This window comes from Myzus persicae, unplaced genomic scaffold, assembly GCF_001856785.1.
Source record: "Myzus persicae strain clone G006 unplaced genomic scaffold, MPER_G0061.0, whole genome shotgun sequence".
In the NCBI taxonomy this organism is placed as follows: domain Eukaryota; kingdom Metazoa; phylum Arthropoda; class Insecta; order Hemiptera; family Aphididae; genus Myzus; species Myzus persicae.
The window spans coordinates 541,377-548,959 of NW_019101460.1; positions in this window are offsets into that span (position 1 = coordinate 541,377).

Here is a 7,583-nt window from a genome sequence, read left to right on the forward strand (position 1 = left end):
GGGGGGGAATGTGCATTCGCGGCGATTTTTGTAATATACGCCCGCCAACTATAAAATAAAAGCACCAGTACCTATTTGTTAATTCTGATTGAGTTTTTATATTTTTAGACTCTAATGATATAAGTTATTTACTTGACGGATTTGGTGGCACATGTGAATACGCAACGGTCATAAGTAAATCGTCGTTATTGGTAATAAATAAAAAATAATTGTACATAGGATTTTTTTGAATAATCTTTTTCGTGCATATTTTTGCATAGTTTCAAATATATTTAATGCGTAAACTCATGGATATTTAATTCCTTTTTAATGAATGAAATGTACATTCCCAGTAATAAATTGAATACATTTTAAACTATATGTGTTGGAAAACTGAGTTGTCAGGTAATCAGTAGGTGCGTCACGAAAAGTCTGTAGTACAATGTGCATGACCTTAATTTTACTATACTACCTCGGATGACGTACTCAGTCTTATTTTTATGATTTCTACACTGATGGAAATTTATTGAATTTAATTACACATGATTGTTTGTTTGTATTTATTTAAAATGTAGACCGGCGTTCACATTGTGTCACAGTTAAACAAAACAACATATTTCGGGGGCTATTCGGGTCTAACCTCAAGACTGTCAAACAATTCAATTTGTTTTCCAAAATGTTGTTTTATAACTACTTAAAATGATGTGTAATATAAAAGAATAAACTTTTTTTTGTTGAAATAATGAGTGTAAAATTATGTTAAAGGATAACGCCGTAGTATGAAAATTCCTCATGATGGATGATGTACTCACGGAAGAGCGGCCAAGCTTTCGTAGCAGCCCAGACTGCATATGTGATACAGAACAGAGCTTCAGAGATTCCAACAGCTCGTGCTCAGTTCGATGGCACTGCTGACGTAGAACCACACTATTCAGTTGTGGCCGGTCAATTTTTTTTTTTGATGATTTCTTGTTGCCGATGACCGGGCAGTCCCGTGCAGTTCGTTCTGAGCACTTTCGTACGCGATTCCAGGTGCACCGCCGTTGCATTCTTCATGTGCTGTTCCGTTGCGCACGTGTAGCGTCTTGCCGTCTTCAGTTCACGGTTCACCATGTATAATATAGTCCAACGACGACGGTACGTTTCCGGAAGCGGCGAAATGAATGAATTTTTTTTTTTTTGTAGATGCACCATCATAAATTATAATATAACAATAATTACTAACTAATTTGTAAGGAGATTATTCTGTTTTAGAAAAATTGTCTACAGAAAAAATAATTTCTACTAACATAATTGTTTAGCCGAGGTAATCTGGAAGAGTTTATACTGCACTGAATCACTATTATTATTATAAAAGTTATTTCATCAATACTACCTGTATTATTATTTTAATCTCTATTTAAGTCTGTATATTATATTCTTAAGCACACGGAATCAATGCAAATACATAATTAGTATTTGATACTGCTATGAATTGTGTTCAAAATTGTATTTAATTTAACCCAAAACATATTTTTGTTGCATTGTTACATAGTTAAAACTGGAGATTTAAATAATAAATAATATTTTACAATATTCAACTCTTTATTCTGGAGGACAGAAATAATATGAATTTTTGTGTTCAGTCAATATTTATTATCTTTTGTTGATATTCATTTAATTTGATATACTTTCTCAAAGACAGTATTGTATTTATTGCTATCTGGTTAACTATTTTCCTACTACTTTTTTCCTATGTTTCAGTTTCATCACGATAATTTAACCATTTTAAAAACAATGTGTTATGTAATTTATTATCTAAAGTAAAGTATATTTTTAAATACTAAACATTGTACATTTGTACCTAGATTTTTAGTTTCATATGTTTAACTACTTATGTATTTTATAATGCATGTGTATTGTGTACACTATTATCTATATTTTTATTGGTTTGCTTTCTAAAATGTTATCATAATTAATACTACATCGGTGATGGTTATTATTATTTTTCATTTATATATTAATAAGATGTATGATTTTGCTTATAATTTGTATGTGATGTTTTGGTTTAAGTCTACAAAAGAGAACTTTCAGATAAACTAGAATAACAGTGGCTAACGTGGATTCCTCAATCGATATGTGTATTTTGCGAACATTTTATTTTTAAACTAGTAATAATAATATTAATAGAAACATTGATAATTATTTCTTATTAACATAAATTTACATTGGAGTCAATAACTGTTTTTGTTGAAATATATTATGTTATTAAACTAAGAAAGTTTTGGTTTTATCACATTTTCTATAAATTAAGTATACAAACGTATTTTTTTTTTTTAGATTCCGATTGAGATTTATCGAGATTTTTCGTATTCAATGATTTTATATGATTGAATTCAAATTTAACACCATCTATTACAGTGACCCACTTGTAATCTACTGTACAGCAGATTGACTTCCACTAACCCGCTTTTTGTGTTAATGTAGAAAAACTTAAGTGAATGCATTAATGAAAAAATAAATATAAAAAGTACATTTTTTACGAACTTCTAACTCGAAATAATTTACCAAATTTTGTGATGTTGATGAATTTTGTCAACATAGCTCAACGTTTTTTTTTAGTTTCCACTAACAACAACTTATAAGGAATATCGTATTACGTTTTTAAGTATTTTGATCGATCAAAAAATTTTGTATCGACAACAATTTTTAAAAAAACTAATAAAATTCGAAATGTTCTTATACTAACCTAGCAACGAGTAGAGAAATTTCGAAAATGTTATGGTGCATAGAAATCGCTAATGTAAACATTCATGTTACACCTCTTCTATATAGAGTTATTTCTTGGATATACAATTCCGTTTTTATTGTGAATAGATTTTCAGGTTAGGTTAGGTGAATTATGAAATTGTTATTTTGATTTTTAAAACAATAATGCCTGTTGGCGCCCAAGTTCCCCTCCTCATTTTTGTTGTTCATAAATTTAACTAGTTAATTTTTTTGTTTACATTTTTAATCAGCTGTTTAGTGAGACTTCATAGTGTAATCATTCTTTAATTATCTTAATATACGTAAGTTGGCCGCAACATTGCAATGCACCATAATATGACATTTAATATTATAACGTAATATTATGACACAGATTTGTCAATGTGATCGAATCAAGTCAACATTATTGTTCCGGCAGGGTAACATGGCGTAGTGTATAGGCAATACAGGTACATTGCTGGGTTGAACAATAGAATGTTAGGTTATGTATGTTTTTAAAACGCTCAATAATTATAATAATATCTTATGCTCTTATAATTTTATAAACTATATCTTATATTTTTGTTTCCACATGTCTGTTTCTTAGTAAATTACTATCATTTCAAACGACTTAAGAAAAAAAATAAAAGTCAAGAGATGTCAAACCTTACGGTCCATATTCTCCACTTGCCCGAAACTGCGCCCTAGTCTGGATTATTTGGGTAACTGAAGTTGTGCGATACGTGATGAACGCCTAGCAGAAAGGAAATGGTTTTCAGTGTTTCCGGTTTCCCGCGCTATGGACGGCCTAATGGTTAGTAGAGTATTTCAGAGAGATCGTCGTGACTTTACTATTTTCAACTAATTAATTTGCATTATAAAAACTGTTGTCGTTCAACGACTTAGGATAAATAACTGTTTAATATAAATTGTATTCAGTTACAATATTTTCACAATAAGTAAAATAGAAAAGAACGAATAACGACGATTGGTGATACGAATATTGGCGGGGTAAGGGGTTTCCACCACTAAAATTAAAACTAAATCTTATAGTCGTCTTATGTTCAACGTTTTGTTTTGGAGGTGGAAAGCATAAAGTTAAATGTCTACGAAAAACTGAAAATAATAAAAGAAATTTATAATCATATTCGGCGGATCTATTAAATTAAGTATAATACCTATAATATGTAATAATATATAGAATCCTCATCATCAAATCTTGTATTTTAATTTTTTTTTTAGAATTTGGGATGTTTTGATTAAATTAGTGTAACTTGTTGCGTTATAATTAATAATACCAATTTTATTTATACCAAAAAAATTGAGGACAGAGTATAGAGTTCAGTGATTGTACCAAATACCCACGTAGTGTTTCATACAATTATTATAAATTGTTGGCCGAAATGAAAAATACAATTTCTAATATTACATTGACGTTGATGAAATCGACTCATCAAAAACATGATATGTTAGATGTAAACGGGTTTTTATAAGTTTTCAGTAAAATTTATAACCGTAAAATTGATGGCAAAATAGTTTATTATTGGAGATGTCAAGACTGTCTAGCTAAGTTTCAAACTACTATGATTGCCGTTTGCCAATACACATGTATCCGATGATAAAGGTAAGCCATTTAGTATTTTGGATTTCCGATCACTGTCATGGCCCAATTCTGCAGATAATTGAATATAAAAAAAATTTTGAATGTCATAAAAAGAAAAGCAGCTAAGACTAACGATACACCAAGTTCTATATATCAAGATTCAATTTCACAAATAGAAAATATTATAGCTTCTCAAATTTCCAAATGCTCAGCTAAATCAATTATTAAAAGGCAAAGAAAAACAAATATCAAAGAGCTATAAATCACATTTCTGATCCTAATGATTTATCAGTTGATGCATTGAGTGGAATGAAATTTTTAAATAAAACTGTTAAATCAAATGATGATTACATCATGATTTTCACGACAATTATTGAAAATTGTAATTATTTAAAGAATTCACAATTTTGGATTTTAGATGGAACTTTTAAATCGTGTCCTAAGATTTTTAAACAATTTTATGTTGTGCGCGGTTCAATTTTGCGAAGTGGAAACGAAATGGTATTTCCATTAGTATTTGCATTAATGGCAGACAAAAATATGAAGATTTATTTAATATGTTATTTTCTAATTTAAATACATTTTCTGAAGGAAATGGAATCTTTTTTAAAGTAAATAATAATTTGGAAATAATAACTGATTTCGAACAAGCAGCGATTTAATGCAATCAACAACGTATTTCCGTTTGCAATCCATTCGGCATGTTTTTTTCTGCATTTTTGCAACGATGCATTTTTGCATTTTTCCCGGAGAAAGTGAAGGAAGCGTAGGGTATTTCGAAATCTGAATTTGAGAACGGTAATATTGATCTAGTAACATATTTTGAAGAAAGCTACGTGGTTGGAAAAATAAGAATGAAGTTTAGAAGAAAAGAATCAACGCGTTGCGAAACCTGTTTTCCGATTTAAATGTGGTCAGTACAATAGTCGAACTATTAATGAAGTGCCAAGAACATCCAATTCAGCAGAAGGTTGGCACAACAAAATACATCGTTTACTATTAACACACCCTGGTATACATTCATTTATCTCCATAATTCAAAAAAAACAACATGAAACTGAAGCAATAACAATCGAATCGTTGATTTCATATCAAGTATTCAAGAGAAAAAAGTATAAAAAATAAAACCGTACGAAACGCAGTATATGTTCTCCACGACTCACTGTTATTAAATATTAATTTATTTTAATTGCATAACTGTTATTTATTGACTACCCAGTACTGGGTGTTTAAAGATTTACTTAATTATGAAATTAATGATTTCTCAATCAGTAATCATGTAATAGATAGTTTGATAATGCCTATTGGTTGTTGATATAGTTTAAACTTACTATCAATTGATACCCATTTTGTATTTACATCTCTACTCAGCCAATACTCGACGCCCGGCTAGTGTGAACATTTCTACTCGGCCAGTACCCATTTAGTATTACCCGGTTACTATTAAAAATTTTGATCGGCCAGAATTGTCGGTACCCGGTTCATAACAAATTATTTCCCTGGAACATCTTTAAGAAAAGGATAATAACACAATACAATATAGGGCAATAAGCCAATAAGTAAAGGTAAGTGCCGAGTGGTAACATTGCTTTTGTAGTGCGCACCTGGCCATGGCGCATACAATCTATACTTCATACAATTAATGATTTGTTAAAACCATACAATTTATGATTTTTGTAACATCATTCCTAATTTTGTCTTTAAGATAGGTTACGTAATAATACTTAATCACGTGGGTTTAAAAAAAAGGTATCTATATGTATAATACCATGCTTGTAACGACAAGCTGCAAAATTAGTTTTAAGTGATAATAAGTTAATGATATTAAAATGGATTAGATATTTCAAATTTCCAAATGTATGATTGATTATGTATAACTTAGACATAACGAAATGAGGATAATGACTAAATGAGTCCCACGATTCAACAGCAACGATCACAGACTGCACTCCTCTGCCGTGTTCTAATTCATAATAATGACTTGTGAATTGTGATACTCTATAATAATGAGAAAAAAACCTTATGGATTTCGAGTTATGATTCATAATAATAAGTTGTGATAATCTATGAAAACAACATACGTTAATCCACAATAATGAAATAAAAAATATGTATATAGATGGCTTTTCGACGCTTATATACGAGTTTTAATCCAAAATAAAGACTTGTGATAATCCATAGTTATGAGATTAAAAAAAGATATGGTTTGCCCTTCAACGCTTCTGTAGATTTTTGTGAATGCATATTGAATTGAAAATAGAGTCTATCGTAGCATGATATTTACCAATACATTATTGTATGTGTTATTGATTTAGATTTATATTATCAATGAGGTGAACATATTCAAAATAATAGTTAATCAAGGTTACGGACCAGTGGAAAAAAAATACAATATACAATATAATTTGTATACATGCTTACACTGAAAATATGATTAGTATAAATAGTATAATGTTATGAATACTTCATTTCAATACTGAATTTACGTTTTTTGCAGGTGAAACACTTACAAACGATAAAAATGCTCGAATACAGTATTATATAGACACATTGTTGAATGTTTGATAGCTGACTCTATAATTCTACGTTAATTAGAAGCAAATATGATCATATAATATATAATATAAATGCGCAATCGTATTTTATACTCAAGACGTGTACTATAGCAATTGAAGTAGGTATATTTAGGTGACTAAAACAAATATATTTTTAAAAAATTAACATTATCACATTTGGTTTATGTGCTATAAAATAGTAAATTAAAATTATGAGAAAAAAAACTAGTTAGAATTTTCGTTATAGATCTCAAATTCTATATTAGTTATATTCTTTCTCTTCGCCCTTGACTCCCTACTATATATATTGGGGTAGATCACAACCTTGTCCTAAACCTCCATACGGATCTGTCCCTCCCACCTCTTTTTTATTTACACCAGCTATTTGAGTGCCAATCTCTATTCTTTCTATTTAACTCTTTCCTCTTTGGTCTCCTCCTATGATCATGTTAAAATAACCAAATGTTTAAAAATTTACAAATCATATTATATCTATTTCTTGGTACTTATTTGTATTATTTATTAGCCATAAATTATGACTAATACATTTTTCTGAACGTAGCCCTTGAAATAATATTGACATAGTTACGTCATAGTACTTCATAAAAATGTAAAAATAATAACCTACCAGACTAAACTTGAGAAATGTATTAAAATGTTTTTTGATAAATTGTAATATCAAAGTATCAAATCATTTAGTATTTAACTATTTACGTAAA